Raw genomic sequence first — 19,340 nt, forward strand, 5'->3', positions numbered from 1 at the left:
CAATGCTAGAGCCCACGCTGGGACTGCCCCAAAATGCTGAAGTCCCATCCCAGAGCACAGCAGGTAGCAGGTGGGGGAGCAAAAGCTGCTTCCCACACTGGCCTGCCATACTCCTGCACAATTCCTGGTCCCAGCAGTGGGAAAGGCTCTGGCTTCTCTGCGCAGGATGATGCAGAGCAAGGATGCTGCTCCAGTTTGCCTCTCGGGCATAGGGGAAAACAGAACCCAAGGGAAGCACTGCCAGGGGGCTGAGCCAGGCAGCAGTGGGTGACCAGGAACAGAGAACTGGGAGGCACGACTCGGGTCAAGCTTGGCTCAGCAGCAGCCGCCCACCCTACACCCGGTGCCACAACACCCACAGGAGACATTCCATGGGAACAGGGACAAGATGGAGCCTGGACTCTCCTGAGGCAGCAGGGAGCTCCCACTCCCACAGCACAGGGCTCCTTCCTGCGTGCTCCTGGGAGGGGGCGGCCGGGAAGCAGCTGGCACTGAGCGGAGCAAGGGCCACGTGTCCCCTCCGCCACCGCTCCGCACGGGCTGTTCCCGGCCCTGCCGCCTCCTTCCCGGCAGCGTGTCCCACGCGCCCGTCTGCCGCCGCCCGCTCCATCCTCCCCTCACCCCATCCCACCTGTCCCAAAGCTCTCCCAAGAGCCCCAAGCCTCCCCCGGCGCGGCGTGCTTGGCAGCCGTGTGGGTTTTCCCGGCTGCTGCCCCGTTGTGCCAAAGCACAGACTTCCAAAGGCTCTGCGATCCTTGCGGGTCCCTTTCAGCTCGGGATATTTTCAGATGCTGTGACTGCAAGCAGCCAGGAAGGTACCTCTGTCCTGCACTGCCATTATCCACACCCAGAGGCTGCGGCTACAAGCAGAGAGGCACATACAGATGGAATGGGATGGACAGACAGGACTCCAAGTGATGCCACCACTTCTGGCACTGCCTTGGCAGAGGGCACTGAGCAGCACACCCTTCTTGTGACTTCAAAAAGCCCAAGCCCAGAAATTATTTACATAGGCAAGATTTCACGATATGGGGTTTTTTCACTCCTAAAGGACTTCTCAGAAAAAAAATGGGTTTAAAATAGTGACTTCCAAAGAAAAATCCAAGTTGAAAGCCTTGCTTTGATTTTATTTTAAGATTAAAGCTCTCTGCAGAGTGTTCTAGGGCCCTGATGTGAGGACCACAAGCTCCTCTGATACTTCCTAGAAAAACTTCCAATTGAGCCACCCGTAAACGCTCCTTGTGAGAAGGTTCAGAGGGCCCGGAGGAGAACAAGGCTCTCAGGGGACACACACACTGTCCAGGACACCGCCAGGCTGCTCTGCCTTGAAAGCATCTCTCTGCAGGAGGCAGAATGGAGGATGAAAAATGGGGGCATGGATAAGGGATACAGCTCACTCAGAGACATTGGAAAACATCAAGGGTAAGTCAAGAACAAAGCACTGGGATGGGAGATCCGGTTACACGACAACACAGCCTAATTACAGCCTGGCTCTGGCGGCTTAGAAGAGAGAAATCCAAGCCTACGAGCTCTGTGAGCTGACCTGGCCAGCCCAGTGCTGGGGACAGTGGCTCGGGGGCACAGACCCCTCAGGAACACCCCTCTGCTCCCCTGCAAAGAGCATGGCAGGAAAGGCAAGAGCTGTTCCCGAGCTTCCCTTCCTGTGCCCTTCTTACACGCCCGGCACAGGTTGCTCTGGCAGCGGGAAGCGCTCGAGCATGCAGGGAGCTCACCCCGTCTGGGGGCACCCAAAGGCAGCACAGAGCCTGCCTGTCCCCCCCACTTCACCAGTCCTGCCCCCAGCCCCCCTAGATGCAGAGACACAGCCATGTCACCCACCCATGATAAGAGGGGACAGCCCAGTAACTACAGCACAGGATGAGGTAGGACATTGGGGACGATGCCCCAGGTGGGTCACACAGCAACCAGGAAGACCCTGCCAGCTGAAAATGCATCTCCAACACGAAAATTGCATGTCTTCTCTTCACCCCTTCCTCATTACTCCTTACCCAGTCCAAAATCCAGCTCCTTGCCACACCAGAAGCTCATGGCACCCATGTGGGCCCCCATCCCAGCTCCCACACCCCACAGCGGGCTCCCTGAGGCAGCAGGGATGAAAAGCCTTAGCTGTGAGAGCCATTAAGGATTTCATTCACCTTTCTCTCTTACTTCTAAGAAACACTTCAGTTCCTCCCACCTCCCTTCTTTTCCTCTTTTCAAAGCAACCTTACAGCTATTTTTAGATCAGCACATCTCAGCGCTGCCGGATGGGTGCCATCCCCCGCGTCACCTCCACCGGGAGGAGAAGCAAAGGGATGCTCCAGTTCTCCACACCTCTGGGGCAGCTGCTCAGCCTGGGGATTTTCAAGCTGCTTTCTGGAGGCATGACTGGATAAAGCATGGAAGCTGCCATCCCACTGCTCGGGAGCAGATGCTGAGAGCACAGCAGGTCTGTGGTCTTTCCCAAAACCCAGGCGGCCTCACCCGGATCCCCTTACAGGACCATCAGCACAGCCTTTGGGGCATGTAGTCCATGAGCAGCTCCAGGGGCCAGAAATATCCCTGGTGCTCCCACCTCGCGGCAGCAGACAGGTCAGCCTGCTGAAATCAAGGTGCTGAGACATGAAGGTGGTGGCTGGAGCTTCGTCCTCATCCCTCCCCGAGGGAATGGGACACGTGGTGAGGGTGGCTCGTGCTCCTGCCCCGCTCCACTTGGAGCACAACTGTCAGCTCAGCCTCAGCCCTTGAGAGTGCCAAGTTGTGCTTTGGGCTCCTGGAAAAAATAAATCTTCTTATCAGCATGGTGCAACAAGTCCTTCCAGGAAGGAGTTAGCAACAATCTTGCTCGGCTGCTCTCCTCGGGGCTCTGAGCGCATCCCAAAGCAGAGCCAGGGCTTGCCTGGTGGGGCAGCTGTCAATTCCAGATGAATGGTGCTAGGGGACTGCAGATCCAGGGATCTTCCTCTTCCAGACAAGTTTTGCAAAAGGACAGAAGTAGGCTGCAAGTCTCAGGACCTGGATGCCAGAAAGGAACAGAGGTGGCAGGAAATCCCAAACCAGCGGAAAATTCAGCTTGGTCTGGGTCAAATGCAGAGGAGGAAGTGGAGGCACAAGCAGAGGCAGAGGAAAACCCCTTCCAGGAGAGCAGCCCAAGAGGTCAGGTCTGTACGAGGCTTCGGCGATTCGCAACGCTTCGATTCTGACGTTGAAGGTCAAAACCCTGGAGATGGTCAGGAGCTGGCTCCCCAGAGGATGATTAGCCAACAATTCTCCCTGCGGAAGCAGAGCAGTCCCAGTGGCATGTGGGAGTAGCAGCTGCCACCTCCCACTGCTGCACTGGCAAAAAAAATCCATCCCGGGCACAGCAGATGTCACGTCACCTTTGCTCTGGAGTGGGTGGCCGAGCTGGGACATGCTGATCCACCTGCCTGGGCTGGACAGGGAGGTGACCCCAAGTTCCCACAGTCAGAGCTCAGTGAAGCAGCAGCGTTTGGGGTAAAACCCATCAGGAGAGGAAGGAGACGAGCAGCAATCTGATGGAGGCTTCCTGGCTGCCGGCACTGTGGGGACACAGAGGCTGTGCTGGAGCCCCAAAACAGCCTGTGCCCTGGGATCACACTGAGCTGCCAAGGTTGAACCATTCCTGGGATTGCATTTGGTCCTGCCAGCTCCTGTGCTTGCTCTGGACTCACAGGGAGAATGTGAAACCACCCATGGCACGTGCAGGGCCATCGCTGCCCCAGCACCCTGGGAGAGCTGCATCCCCTCCTGCTGAAATCTCCTGGGAGAGGCACAGAGATTTACCACGGGGTGAAAAAGGCAGCCCAGCTGCCCAGCATGGGGGGATTAATTGGGATGGTGCCCTGTACCCCCAGCCAGAGGCAGGAGAGAGGCTGCATTCAGAAATCCCTGTTGGGTATTAACAGGGACACCAGGTTATATCCAATCGCCACCATTTTAGAGCCCTGAACCAAGCAGCCACATGTAAATACACCTGGGAAAAACAGATTTGCTTCTCATTTTATTTATCAGCCAGGGCTGGGAGAGCAGGGATGCATCCCCGAGATGCCTTCTCCTGGCTCCAGGAACATGTTCATTATTCCCAGGCCGTGTCTGGCAGGGTGCGGATCGCTCTCAGATTACAGATGTTTATCAGTGAACTGTAATAAAGGTGGGACAGTGACACCAAGATGAATATTATATTTCAGGAAAATTTAAATGAAATGATCCATCATGCCCAGCAGATCAGCACCACCCTCTGCCAAGCCCCGCACGGAGCGGAGCAGCTCCAGGACTGAGGCTCCGCTCTGGAGCCCCACAGTCACCTTGGCTCAGGGCTCTGGAGGAAAAGCAGCGGTGGCAGATAAAGAGAAGCACTTTGGGTTTCCAAGGGCACACAGAGAAACAGCAACACGGACCGGCTGGGTGGCAAGGGAACTCCATCCTTCTCCAGCAGGGCAGTGAGACATCCCCGAACACCGGGGGACAAGCCCTGCTCCATTCACCGAGCGAGCCCCAGTCCCAGGCTGAGCACACCCAGAATCAGAGGGCCCTCGGAAACGGGACATGGCTCGGGCAGGATGTGGAGGGGAAGGGTTACAGAGTGGCTTTTCCCTTAAGTGAAATATTGCCACTGGCTCAGTGGAAGCAGGAGGTTGGTCCCTCCAGGGAGGAAGCTATCAGAAACCACTCTCCCTCCCAGCATGGCTTGCCCACAATTTGCTACCTGTTGCACTTTACAATCAAGCAAAACACTGGAAGAACTAAAGAGGACATTAAAAATCCAGAGCGGGTGCAGAGTGTGCAGGGCAGGGACACCAGGAATGCTCCGAGCTGCTGCAATCCAGCCATGGAGGCATTACACATTCATCTGAATTTTAAATACAGAGCATGATGACTGGCATCCTCACAACTGCCACCGCAGCCTCACACTACAGCTTTTATGGTAATTCACAGGGAGTTACCCACAAGGCACCGCAGAGATTTTCTTGGCAGCCATCCTAAACTAATTTTTATAGGTTAGTGTACGGTTATACATAAACGTTTAAGAAAAATAAAATGGCGACTTGGAGGGAAGGACATGGCTGGGAGGTTCTGTGCCGTGGCATGTGATGGTCCAGTGCAAAACACCACGGGGCAGAGGTCCACTGCCGGCCACCCCATGTCAAGGCCGGCAGACAGAAACACCAGTTGGTTCATAAACTGGTTTGCACTGGCTACCACAAGACCCAGCCCTCTGCATCAATCCTTCCCCAGCGCCTCTGGGTCTCCAGAGCATCCCCTGCCCTTTGCAGGCTGTTCCATTCAACCAGGTCCCACCTGGCCAGGAGACAGCACTCTGCCCGCGCCCAGGGGACCCACCGGTACCGGGCTGTGGTGCTCAGCCCCTGTCCTCGGTGCACCAGCCCGGAGAGGACAAGAAAAATCCCAAGGAACAACAAGTTGTTGGTAGAAACTACAGCACCCTGAGAAATACCCTTCATAGAATTGTGGAGTGGCTTGGGTTAGAAGAGACCTTTAAGATCATCTCGTTCCACCCCTTGCTCCGGACGGGACACGGCTCTGCCCACCACCTTTGCTTCCTGCATATCCTGACCATGCTGGACACGGGAACTTCTCGTGGTGAGGGGAAACTGCTGCTCAGCTTCCAGCTCCTCTCTGCTGCCAATGGAGGGAAAGAGCTGAAGCCGCTGCCAGCAAGCAGCAGCACCTCGGGAAACAAAGGAGAGACGCAGCAGGAGGGAAGCCTTGAGCAGTGCAAGCCCGAAGCAGCAGCACCCATCTGTGATTCACAGGAACCAGAACAAACACTTGATGATGTCAGAGCTGACGATTAGTTTAAAAAAAATCTACAAAAATCCTGAATTCCTGCAGCTTTTGCTGCACGCACACACGCATGTCACAGCACGGAAGCAGCAGGTCTGTCCATTGCTGCTGGATCACAACAGCAAAATGGAGGGAAGCATGACCAAGACTTTTAAGGAAAGAAGCTTTCAGACTTAAATCAGCTGTGGAGTTACTCACAACACTGATTTGGATACAGGGACACCTCGAAGAAAACAACTGAACAACAGATCAGAGGGAAAGATGGTGAGATTCAGCTCCAGCACCACAAAGAGACAAAGCACTGAATTCCTGACGAGGCAGCTATTTTCCCAGGATGGGATTATTGCAGTTTGAGAAGCCACATACACCATGTCCTCCCTCTCCTGCTCACTATGTGCCATCCCAGCTGGCTGTTTCCATGCAAGAGAGATGGAGAGCACCTTGCCCCCAGCTTTGTGCCTTCTGCACCCAGAGCACGAGGTTACCCCATGTGACTCCACACCTCATGTAGCACTGCCCACAAAGAGACGTGAAAGCAGGGGAAAACCCTGAAACAGCCTTAGGTAAAGTCAGGGCCTTTCTGGAGTGAGGATCTGGTGGATCTTGACTGTGAAGTTTGGATCTGATGTATCTCAACTTGTCCTGATGATGTGTTCCCTGGAGCACAGCAGCAAGCACAGGAGAGTGAACCATCCCCGAGGTCTGAGCAGACCAGCTTTTACCTGCTGTGCTCCCAGGCAGGCTGACCAGAGGAGCTCAATGCTCAGAAGCAGGATATGTGATGCATTCCCACCATCACATCCCCGCAGACCCCGTCCAAGACACCCCAAGACTGATGCAGAGAGACGGCAGCAGGAGAGGTGGGACCTGGTGGGACCCCCGGCACGGAGCACCCCAGGTACAGATTCACCTCTGAACCCTTCACTACTCAAACCCCAAAAGGCTTCAAAATCCTCCTGGAGAGAGAGACCCTTCTTGCAAAACCCCTGCAGGACCTGCCACATGTTGCAAATCGTGGCTGCAGCTGAACCAGCCGTGATCCCCAGGAAGGTGGGGACAGCCCAGCTGCTCAGAGGTCACAGTCAAACTGCAGCCCCCGGACTGGTGTAAGCCAGCACTGACAGAGCACTCACCTACAAATGGGACTGAAAACAGGGGATTCAGCTGCTGCTGTGCAAAAACAACCCTGACACGGCAGCAGGAGTGGAGAACTCCAGGAGCTGGGCACAAATAGCCATAGGCTTCCCAACCTAAACCATCCCACAGCCCCGATTTAATCTGATTTATGCAAATGTTAAACCAATTTAGGTGTACACATTGTACGAGTTGCCTGGCCCAGTTTAATTTGATAGGTTTTTAAACCTGTTTAGACAAACTAATATCTGCTGTCTAATCTAGAGCAGCTCTTATTTTGTGCAAATGTTGCCAGGGAACTAGAGCACGGACGTTCTGATGGATCCTCGTTGTACAACACTCACACTGCATCAGCCTGAGCGATAGTAATGCATGGAAAACGGGAATGCTAAAATCCCATCTCCCTCAGGGCTGGCCATGCCCAAACAGCAGAGCTCCCAAATCCCATGCTGCTGCACCACGAGCTGTGCAAAGGCCATTCCCAAAGCTTTCCAAAACCACAATGCACAAGCCCAGGTGAGGCTCCAACAGCCCAGGACCACAGGATGGCAGGATCGGGACATGGTGAAGCCTCGCTTCTCTGGGGCGGGGGACAGAAGTCCTTGAGGGGCCAGGAAGTCCCAGGAAGAGGGAGAAATCCCAGCTTTGGGTTGTGTCCTGGTGTGTCCCCCTTTCCCAAGAGCGGGGCTGTCTCACCCTCATTATTCCTTTGGCTCCAGAGTCAGCAGAGCATCCCCGAATACCTCAGTTCTGCGCCTCCAGGTGTGTGCACAGCCCATGCCACGCTCCTCCACCCTGCACGTGCCTCCTCCTCGCACCTGGGCATCCCAGGGGGATGCACATCCCCATCCCCTTCCTCTGCCACAGCAGCTCCTCTGCCTCCTCCTGGGCTGTTCACACACCTGTGGGAGCCACACGCCTGCCCTCGGGAGCCGGTGGGAGGCCGGGAGCCAAGAGGCTTCACGGATTATAAAAAAATAATAAATAAAGTTCAAAGAAACTCACACCTCCCAACCAGCTCCTTATGGAGCCATGTCAAGAAGGCAACAGGACTCTGAAAATTCCTCTTTTTTCGGAGGATGCTGGGGCTGCAGGGGGACACGGCCGTCTGTGTGCAGGACAAGCAGCTCGGCACGGGCGTGTCAGATGAGCAAATAATCCGACAGCACAGGCAGCCTTTGCAACAGGAACGCCAAGCTCGATAAATTACAAGGCAAGACAATGATACCCAAGCTAGAAAAAAAAATTAGAAGTCCAAAAGAATTATGTTGGATCAGACCCAGAACTCCAGAGGGCTTATGGGTTGAAAGATGGGGGAAAATAAAAGACAATTTTCAGTTTCCTAGACTGATGTCAAGGAAAAAAAAAAACAGCTGGTCAAGTTATAAAGCAAATAATCAGAAAGAGAGGACAAGAGTAAAAAAAAAAGGTCTAACGAACAGAGCCTGCAGATTGTTCCAGCTTATTGTGTAATAAACTTTGCAGAAAGGAAGCTGGTCTGAGTGTTACTACTTCAGGGCTCACAGGTTTAAAATCGACCACAATTTTTAAAAAGCAATACTGACACGGCCAGAAGCTGCCCAGCCTGGCTGGCTCCTTCCATTCGCAAATATAAAATAAATGAAATATATGTCCTGGGGGTTCTGCCCAGAGACACCAGGCCAGAGCAAAGCCCCCAGCTCCTGACCCCATTCCCACCATCCTCTGCAGGAAGCAAAGAGCTTCATGGATGGAGGGAGCTGGGCCAAGGGAAGGGATTATTTGAAGTACAAGTCAGGCACATTTTTCACGCTGTTGAAGCAATGATATTTAACAGAAGTCATTTACAGATTTCTCTTTTTTTGAGGAGAGAGTTATGAATAATATGCATGTTCTTATCAACTCGTATAAGAAGAATTTAAAGCTCAAAGTTCAGCAACTGTGGATTAAACTACTTAGCAGCATCTTTTTAATGCAACTGAGTAACCTCTCTCCTTACCATACGCTCGCACTGCCCACACTGACTCGGGTTAGATCTGGCTTCGCTTTATCTTGGATTCCTACACTCGCAATTTTATCTCTGCAATGCAAAAGAAAAACTGTTTCAGCTGGGAACAGAGCGAGTTCAAATCAAACCCATGTGCGGCGCAGGCCACAGGCCACAGCTCGCATCCATCACGGCAGCTCGCCACCCACGCAACCCTGGCGCCACGTGGGGAGCGCATAAACAGCTCAACAGGCGTTTACTACCTGGAGTAACTCTGCTCCGAGGAGAGCAGCTGCATGGGGCTGCCCCCGGTGCCAGCCTGGGGAGCGCCCCGCCGGGCACCGCAGAGGGATCCACGCTGGGAGGGACCCCCAGACCCCAGAGCAGCATGGGGTCGGAGTCTCCCACCTCAAAGCCAGCTCTGGGGTCCCTTAATATGGCCCGAGCCCTTCGGAGCTGTTCCTGTGCCCTGAGGAGCCACAAACAGCACCCCCCTCCAGCCTCAGTTTCCCCGGCGTGTGGCCACATCATCTCTGCGGACATCCCGCCTGGCTGGACCTCAGCTGTCTCTCCACCCTCATTCCCACCTCTGTCCCCAAGGCAGCAGCAGAATTGAGGGTCTAACAGGAACCCACAATCCTGGAGAGAGAGCAAAGGCACGTTTTTCCTCTTCTCCTTAGGGAAGATGTCACACTGGTCACTCCTTAGCATCCTGAAAAAGGCACAGCAAACCTGCTCCCCTAAGGACGAGACGAAAGGGATGCCCCAGGAAGAGGCTTTGTTCACCAAACCTACATTTATCAACCCAGTGAGCACCAGGGAACAGGGGGACACAGAGACATGGGGGCCACAGAGGACCCAACCCTGTCCTGTCAGTGAGGCCAATGCCAGAAGACAACCACAAAAGGACCCGAGGACCTCCTGCCCGTCACCTCCATCACCCCATGCCCAAGCACATGAACGGCTCTGCTGTGGGGGACCCCTCTCCCCCCACATCCCTTGGTGGCATAGCTTCAGCTGGAAGCTCCTCTCACATTACTCAAAGTATTTATGACTTTTCCCATTTGAAATATGGGCCTTTACCACGCACAGGAAGGAGGAGGAGAGTGCCAGCAAACCCGTTAATTTATAAGTCAATCTGGCAGGGAACAATTAACAGCTTTCCCCCTGCTGGGTGTGCAGAGGGGGGGTATCTTCCCCGTAGGAAGGGCAGGAGGGTCCCCTCATCAGCACACGCCCTGCCCTGCTGAACCCAACAGCCTTTGTGCCCAGCACCCAGATCCAACCTCATTTCCCTCACTGGGAGCTCTCACAGGGACAGCAGTCCTGTCCCCCACAGCCAGGTCCCCTTCAGATTACACAAACAGCTCCTCCAGCCAGGTGCAGGTACAAAACCCCCAACACACGATTTATAGGGAAAAAAGATATAAATCCGTAATATTTTGCCCTGGCCAAGTCAAGCTGCAATCAGCATTGACAGCCGGGAGCTGCGGGCAGGAGCAGAAGCAGGAGTGCCATGGGGAACGTCCCCTGCAAATTTCAGAGGGGTTTGCCTGGGGAGGGAACAGGCGACGCTCCAGGCACTCCCCTCACTCCGCAGGGTGTTCCCGCTCGGAGGAAGGGCTGAAACTCCCCCGTCAAAACTGCATTTTCCTCCCAACTGCAGAGAGTGCTTTTGCGGGAGAAAAGCCTCCCGGGACTCGGAGAGGGTGAACGCCCCAAGAGCAGAGATGTCCCCTACCCCACGGGGTCCAGATTCCATCCCGCAGATCCTGACCACCCTCCCACGGGCATCACCTCTACACCCACACTGCTCCCCTTATACCACATTTCCTTGCCCAGGAGGGGCTGGAATGGGATCCTCCTGGGGAAACACAAACATTATTAATCTTTACACTTATTGAAGGGGTGTGGGGGGGTTCACCCTCCTCGTGACAAATTCTGGCTCGGTGACACGGAGGCTCCGGGGCCAGCTCTTGCCTGCTGCAGGATGATCCCAGGGCTTGAGATTTCAGCTGAAATCCCCGAGGGCAGATGGAAAACACCACCTGCTGTCACCCCAGAGGTGTCCCGCTGTGACTCCAGGGCTGTCCCCAGCCCCAGAGCCCAATTCCCCTTTCAGAAGGGTGTAGCCCCCAGAGCGCAGGGGAGAGGCCCCCCCCAACATGGGGACTTGGGTGGTTCTGGGGTGACCCACGTCCCTTCCTCACTACTGTCACCGAGCCACCCCACAGCCGATGACAGCGGGGCAAAACCCACTTGCTGGTGGGCTCAGGGGTGGTGGGAGGACAAGGCACCCCCGGTGCCTGGGGTGGGAGCAGGCAGCATCCCGGGGGACACAGCCGTGTCCCCAGGACGCGGTATCGCACAGGGGAACGCTCCGACGGCTCCTCCGACACCCGCATCCCGGCGGTGCTGCTCCGGGAGCGGCATCGGCTCCACCACCGGAGCATCCCAGTGTGCCCAGAGCCGGGAGGTGGAGAAGCCACCGAGCAGCACCCAGCACAGGCGGTCCCACGGTGCTGCTCCGTGGGAGCGCAGCCCCGAGCACGGGGGTGATGCCGGAGCCCCCACGGCCACGCGCGGGGGCCGCACCCCGCACCCGGCGGGACCGCGCTCGGGAGGCGCCGGAGGGACGGGGCGGGGGCGCGATGGCAGCGACAGAAGAGCACGGAGGGGCGCCGGGGGTCCTAAAGCGGGGGCGGCGGGGGAAGGCACCGGCAGCGGGGCGTGGGACGGAGCGGGGCGCGGACACATCCCGGGGCGGCGGGGGACGGAGCGGGCGCACCCCGGGAGCGGCAGCGGGGCGTGGGGCGGCCTCTGCCCCAGGACCCCCTGGCCGGGCTGCGCCCCCCAGGCTCCAGCGCAGCTCGGTGCCCCCGCCCGGTTCCGGGGGCCGCCGCCCCGGCGCTGCCCCGCATCCCCCCGCCGCACGTGCCCGCGGTCCGGCGCGCCCCCTCCCCGCACCCCCGCTATAGCGCGGCCCCTTCCCCCCGCACCCCTCCCATGCGTCCCCCCATAACACGCCCCCCATTCGCCGGTGCCACCCACCCGCGACCCCCCCATCGTCGCCGGCCGCACCCCCCGCAACGAGACCCCCGCCCGCCTGCCCACCCCCTCCCGAGCGCTCCCCGCTATAACGCCATCCCTCACCCCCCCCGCCGGCCACCCGCGCCCCTCTCCCGCGACCTCCCCCGCCGCTCTCGCTGCACCCCGATGTAACGCGAGCCCTCCCCGGCGCAGCCCTCCCGCAGCCCCGCGGCTCAGCGCGGCCCCTCGGCCACCCCCGCGCGGACAAAGCGGCCCCACGCCCCGGCCCCGCTATAACGCGCCCCGGTACCTTGCCGGCGCGGCCGCCCGCTCCCATGCTGCCGGCGGAGGGGCTGCGAGGGGCCGCGGCCGCCCTCCCCGCCCTCCTCCTCCTCCTCCTCCGCCTCCCCGCTGTCCCTCCGCCTCCGCCCGGCGGCTGCGCTGGGGCCGCGGCGCGGGGACACTGCGGCGCGAGCTCCCGCCCGCCGGCCACTCGCACAGGTGATGTCATTCCCCGAGCCGCCGCCGCGTGACGTCACCGCGGGGCGGGACACCCCGAGCCCTCCCCGCTCCGCCGGGGGGCGCGGGGGCCGTGACGTCACCGCGGAGCCGCTGGGGCGCGGCCGCGCCTTAAAGGCGCCGCGCACGTGGGAGCGGAGGCGCGAGGGGCGCGGGGGGGCGCGGGGGTCCTTGCAGGGCCTCCCGACACGTTTGATGCAGCCACCGCGTTTAATGGATCCGCTGTGGCTCCCGTGTTTGGTGTAGCCTCCACGTTCAGTAAATTCTCTATATTTGCCCTATCTCCCATGTTTAATTTATTCCCCGTGTTTAGTAAGTTCTCCATGTTTCCCGTGTTTAGTATACTCCCAGCGATAATTGGAGGAACGGTTTTCCCCTCATTTTCCTTTTCTGGAGCTCCGGAGCATGCTGGGGTCGCGCCGCTGTTGGAGCAGGAGGATGCTCTCGCTCCGAGGGCAGACATCCACTCCCCCATCTGCTGCTCCAAAACTTCCCTGATCCCCCGTGTGCCTCCTCAGACTGACCAAATGTCAGCCGAGTTTTAACCGTTCCTGGGAAATCCAGCAGAAATACGGGATCGTTTCTCTTGCCGGGGCTGAGAGGAACCGCCCCGCTGCACGGCCTCGGGCCGCCACCATCGATTGGGGGTTTCGCTCGTTTTTCTGCATGACAAGAGCCAAAAGCCAAGAAGTTGCTGTTGCTGCGGCCTTGGAAAGGAACCGCAGGCATTAAAGCTGCTCTGTTTTCCCAGGTACACCAGAAAAACGCCATCAGCACCCAGCGCTGCCCTTGCTGCTGGCGGAGGGGCTGCGTGAGCTGGAGGGCGTGAGGCAGCGCCAGGAACCTTCACTTGGATTTCTTAAAATAATTTTCCTCTGTGAGAAAAGTCCTTTTCCAAGGATTGGAGCCCTAGAGATCCACAGAGGTCCATAGAATCCCCTAGGGATCCGTAGGAGCCCAGAAGGACCCACAGGACCAGCTACAAGGTGCCCACCACACTGCTGCGGGGTCCAGCCCCATCTTCTCATCTCCTGGGGGAGTCCAGGCCCTGCCCCAGACACCCTTTTCCCATCTTCTCCTACAGACCAGGGATCAATCACTGATTCTCTTCCACATCCGGAAAATATCCGCTTTCCCCGCCAGCCCAGCCCCTTTCCGCAGGGCCCGGTGGCAAACACTGCATCTCCAGGGCTCCACGTCCTATCTGCTGCATCTGTGTTCTTAATGGATGTATAATATTTTACAGTAATTTCCTCATTTGTCATGCAATCAAATCCTTTGATCAGACACGGGAGAAATGTAAATATCAATTATTAACCAGCCCATTCTGGTCTTGCTTGACTGGATATTTATTTTTTTATTATTTTTTGGAGGAAGGAATTGATTCATTTGCAATTCAACTCTCCAGCCCATTCTTAATTTGGATGCTTGCATTTCTGGATGGGTTGTATTTTTGAAGGGGGAGATATTTGATCACTAGAGCGATCGATGTTTCCATGTATATTTTATAGTGCAGAGATACTTGTGTAGAAAAGTGTAAAATAAGTGGGGGGTTTTAAGTTCTGTGTGTAGAGAGCTGCTACACCATGGTTCAAAATCTTGGTAGCCAAATTTGCTGCTCTACAGTCATTTATAGCCCTTCAGAGCGTTGGCATGAAATGGAGAGGTGGCCAGGAAATTTCTGACAGAATATTTTTCCATCTGCAAATAGTTATATTTTTTTCATTATTTTCTCATGAGAGTGAGGCAATTTGTATAAACATGTTGCCTTAGGCAAAAAAGGCTTTGGAAATGAAAATAATAACAAAAAAAGTAAAATAAAACTAGAAGAAAGATGAAACTCAGTTGCTTTCTTTTTGGCTTCCCATTTGGAGATGGTTTTCCACTCGAAGCTTTGGAGGTTTCTGGTGTTTATTTAGCCTGAAAAGTCAAGCTGGGGTTGTGACACAGATTTGTCTTGGCATTTCAGTATCCATGCTCTCCTGACATTTTATTGGTGCCAGTTTTGCAGGAGGTAATCCCCATTCTTCCCCCCAAAATCCCAGTTTTGGCTTAAAATTCAGAAAACTGGGAGCGTTCTCCTTTCAGCCAGGCTGTTTATTTGCTTTCTGGAGTTTTATTGAAGCTCTGAGAGTTGCATTTTGCAAGCTGTCTTCCTCCTGAAAGCGAGCAAGCTGCGCCTCTTCCTTAATCATCTGCTTTTGTTTGCTCGAAGGAAAATACCAAATATCTCATGACTTGCCATAAAGCCGTGAATGACTGCAGGGATGCGCAATTCCTGCCTGGCCTCATGACTAATGGGTGAGTTTTCAGGTGCACGTGGAGCCTGTGGAGATGTGCCCCAAATCCTGCCTGGTTTGGGTTTTTTTATCAATCTGCTAAAGCAGATGACAACATATTCTCACCAGCCCAGCAGTGGCTGGTGCAGAGGAGCTTCTGCAGTGCTCCTGCAGTATGAAATAGTCATGGAATCATGGAATGGTTTGGGTTGGAGGAACCTTAAACATCATCTTGTCCCAGCCCTGCCATGGCCACAGACACCTTCCACTATCCCAGGTTGCCCCAAGCCCCGTCCATGTTTTACCAGGGATGTGATCCAGCCCCTGCAGACACACTTTGTGAGTCCTGCAGAGTGTAAGAAGACTTTTTACCACTGTTATCCTGGAAATCCTTCACACACCTCACATCACCTAAGGGAATCAACAGTTTGGGCTTGACCTTGACGCCTGGGGTTTGTGCTGGAGCCAACTTTACTCCCAACTTCTTTTCCAACCCTTTTTTGTTTCCGCTTGGTTTTAATCCATGTAAAAGCTGTGTGAAGAGTGAGTCTGAGCTGCAGCCGCTGTGCCCAGACACAGTCACTGGTGGGTTGTGAAAAAAGCTATTGATCTCCCCCTTGATGGCGTTTGAATTCAGTTCTTAAATTAACGCTGCCAAAACAACAGCTAAAGCCCAGGCGCAAGGCGCGATCGATGCCGGCTTGTTCCCGGCTGAACGGGCAGGTGCCGATCCATAAACCCGGATCCTGTGCCATGACCCTGAGCCGAGGGTGGGAACTGCTGCCACTGCTTCTGCAGATCCCAAATGGGTATGTACCTGTTTGATTTCCATTTCCTTCCAGTTCACCGGAAGATTTTGGCAGGTCAGACCAAGCCCTGGCTTCCAGAACCTGCCTTATCTATAACCTCTGGGAGAAGGTCTCGGCAGCAGCTGAGAATCCACTTCAAAAATCTTACCCCTTCCTGAGTCTGGGGTCTTTGTGAGGCAGAAACTCATCTCTTGACGGAACTTACAGAGAAATTCTGCGTTGCTGTCATCCCACTGGATCCCGGCTCCCACACAGCAGCAGTACCAAGAGAGCGAGGCTGAAGGAGCAGCAGGAAGGGCAAAGCCGAGCTCACCATCAGGAGGCTTCGCTCCAGCTTTGTGCTGTCTCCTTGCTCCCAAGTCCTTAACACAGTTTCCCACAGAAAACCAGCGAGGAATGAATTCCTGCAGAAGCACAGCAGGGGAGGGAGTTCACGGGGCTGCACGCTGGCCCCGGCCTTGGCACTGCCCAAACGCAGTGGAATTGCCAAAGCTGGCGGTACAGAAAATTGAAACCTCTCTGGTGTTCAGCAAACAGAGGCAGGGGGTGCCCTGCGAGGCTCAGCACCCCACTGAGGCTCGTAGAATCCGGAATGGTTTGTGTTGGAAGAGGCCTTAAAGCCCCTCTAGTTCCACCCCTGCCGTGGGCAGGGAACCCTTTCATTATCCCAGGGTGCTCCAAGCCCCATCCAGCCTGGCCTCAGCTCCAGCAAACCTGCCCTTCTCAGGCGCTGCCTGAAAACCTTGTGTCCATGAGACACACAAAGAAGCTCCGTGGCTGCAGGAACATGTCTGAGGCACAATTACCCACCTGGGGTCATTTGCAATCGAGGCAAATGCCTCCAAGGAGGGGTTTTTGCGGGTGGTGGTGCCAGGGGTCTGCGGGGCGGCAGCTCCGGCTGGATCCTGGGCCATCCCCAGACTGGTTTCCAGCAGCATTGCTGGTGCCTGGGGACTGCGCTTGGGGTGAGAAGACAGGCACGTGTCAAACACGTAAGACACGCTTTGGCACCGTCTGCTCCTGCAGAACAATAGTTACTCTTCATGTTAGTTCAGTTACAGATCAAATAATCTGAAAAATTCACAAGTGGCTGCGGATACAAATTAACTTAACAAAACATTTTGAAAACGGCGCAGTCCTGGGGAGAATACAAATGTGGCAGGCGCCTATGGGAGAGAAATCCAAGTGTCTGCACCAGAGTCCTCCCATCAACATTTTCCCCGCGTCAGATAACATGGGAAGCAGCTAAAGCTGGATGAAATATAATAGTAACGTGATCCAAGATGGAGCGATGCCATATGGAAGCCCAGGGAAGTTTTCTCCGCTCTTTGCTCCGCTGATGTTTTTCAGCTGTGTCATTGGTACTTTGCTTTATCAAGAACATTATGGGCTGAATTCTGTCTGTGCAGTGAAAAATGACAGGCTGAGGTTTGCTCTCTATTGCACCAAAGTCATCGGTGTTGCGGGAAGGTAAAGGACAGAGGTATTTGGCTTGTGGTCACTGTTTCATAACTGCAGAGCAAAAGCTATAAAATCTTGATGAATCTTTTGAGCTTCCAAGCCTAAAACAGCTCTTTGGTTTCCAGCCTGGCTAGGTGCAAATGTGGGTGCTGTGGATCGAGGCAGCAGCATCCTCATGCCCAGTGCTGGTAGTGACTTGTTACACACAGGAATTGCTCTGTTGGGGAAATAACCCAGCAGCTGCTTCCCCTCCGGGTTCCTTTCCAGCAGCGATGTTCCCAGCCCAGCTGCTCAGTGGGGCTGCAGTTCACCCTCTGTGCCGTGGTAGCTGGATTGAGATTGGTTTTGGTGTGGGGAGAGGAGACTGTGGGATAAATATGGATTGGGCTAAATAAGGAAAAGCTGTGTGGGATGCTGTGAACAGCCTCGCCGCAGATGTAACCCACTCCATATGGAAGGTCCAAACTCACCCACGCTGGGGTTTGGCTTTCCCCACCACGAGCCAGAGCTGATGGGGAGCCACAGCACGGTGGGGGAGCTCCCAGGGGGACTTCCCAACCGCCAGCTGGACCCAGTGCTTTATCCTCACCTTCTTGCTTCCCCTGGGCTTGTTCCCAAGCCACGCTCACTTTCCCCAGCTCAACACAGAAGGATCCCTGCAGGACTGAGCCAAATCAGCCCTGAATCCCTTTCCCCTTTGCACCCCAAGGTCCCGCTGAGCTCCAGCGGCCCCATTCCACCTCCCCTGTACTCAGGGTTCCAGAATCACAGAATGGTTTGAGTTGGAAGTAACCCTAAAGATCATCTCGTTCCAACCCGCTGCCATGAGCAGGGACACTTTCCACTATCCCAGGTTGCTCCAAACCCCGTCCAACCTTGTCACCCCACGCAGCTGCCACCAAAATCCCACCCCTCTGGGCAGCTCAGCAGGAGCAGGAGCCACCCCCATTCCTGCTGCTGCGGGAATTACACTCACTCCTCATTATCCTTGCTCCTCCCCAGCCGGAGCAGGCAGCAGAGGCTTTTTGTCTGAATGAAATGAGAACAGAACTGGTTGGAACAGTGCGCGGAGATCAGTCATTAGTCATTTCACCTTCTTCAGGAGCTGCTGCTAATTGAGACGCTCAGGTACTGCTGTCACCGGCAGCTGACTCACTCCAGCCCCGCTGCTCAGACACCCCTGCCGCGTTTCGGGTGTCACTCAGCTCGTCACCACTTTTGGTTTTGTCCTCGTGGGCCCTGGAAGCTCAAAGGGGAGGAAGCAGAAGAGAAGTGAGCTCGTCAGTTCCAAAGGGCCGTGGCAGAACAGCGCAGTTGGGCCGGACACAGCCCGGGGCCGGAGGGGCCGGGGGGAGGAGAGGGGATCCCTCAGTGCTCCCTCGAGGCGCAGCTCAGATCCAGCCCCGGCGCTGTCATTGCCCACCACCCTGCTGCCCTCAGCCGGACAATCGTGGCCGAGGGATGCCTGGTGTTTATCCAGCCCTCCTTACCACAGCAGCCTGTATCCCAGGAGGGGGGAGCCCGCCTGCACCTCTCCATCCTGGCTGCTCTGCTGGCTCTGCCGGCACCGGGCTGTGCGAGGCCAGGCTCAGGCACCGAGGGCAGAGTAATGTCACCTCCCAGGAGGCGGCAGCTGGCTGAGACTGTGGGCATGGGCAAACACTGCTCCACCGTCACCGCCTCCAGAGCCTTTGGTCCAGCAAAGCTCCCTGATGAAGCGGGTGCCTTGCTAGGGAAAAGTCCGCCCAGAGGAAAGGTGTGCGTGCACATGTCCTCTAGGATCTATGACCTGCGACATCATCCTATGGGTAAAAAAATCCGGATCTGATCCTCAGGACGCCTCTTTGCAGGCCTGTGGCCTGTTGGATTGTGAGAGTGTGGTGGGGAATCGCTGTGCTTGGAGCAGGGAGAAAAGCTTTTGTTTGAAGTGGGTTAAATTATCCAGAATATAAAATAGGAAACAGTCTACTGAGGCTGAATGAGTCGTGCCATGTGGGACTCCGTGATCCCTGTGCCAAACAAATGAGGTCTTAATGCTCTGCCAGCCCTCAGGGAGGAAGAGATAAATTTATATTCCTTCCTTCCTTCCTTCCTGCCTGCCTTCCTGCCTTCCTTCCTCTCTTTTCCTGTTGTCCTCTCCTGGACAAGAAGCTGGTAGGAAGCTGCAGGAGATTTGGCTCCATGTCAGCCTAAGAAGCCCCCAGAGATCTAGCAACTCCCAGGTGCTCCCACCACAGGCCCATGGAACTGACAAAGTGAACCATGAAGTGAAGGTTTCCCCATCCTGGAGGAAGCTTCTGCATCCTGGAGACCTGC

General features: G+C 55.7%; 1 protein-coding gene across 2 annotated transcripts in view; it reads right to left on the reverse strand.

The window, feature by feature from the left end:
• The window catches only part of PTPRS (protein tyrosine phosphatase receptor type S), a 148,677-nt gene extending 136,326 nt beyond the window's left edge, over positions 1–12,351 (reverse strand). The window contains exon 1 of one of the 2 annotated variants that reach the window (XM_039566157.1): positions 12,272–12,351. The gene's annotated coding sequence lies outside the window, so the exon portion shown is untranslated. Of the gene's footprint in view, positions 1–8,938; positions 9,011–12,271 lie in introns of those variants that run through there. The other variant, XM_019293498.3, reaches the window with a different exon arrangement.
• Positions 12,352–19,340: the final 6,989 nt, after the last annotated feature.

This window comes from Corvus cornix, chromosome 28 (assembly GCF_000738735.6).
Source record: "Corvus cornix cornix isolate S_Up_H32 chromosome 28, ASM73873v5, whole genome shotgun sequence".
In the NCBI taxonomy this organism is placed as follows: Eukaryota; Metazoa; Chordata; class Aves; order Passeriformes; family Corvidae; genus Corvus; species Corvus cornix.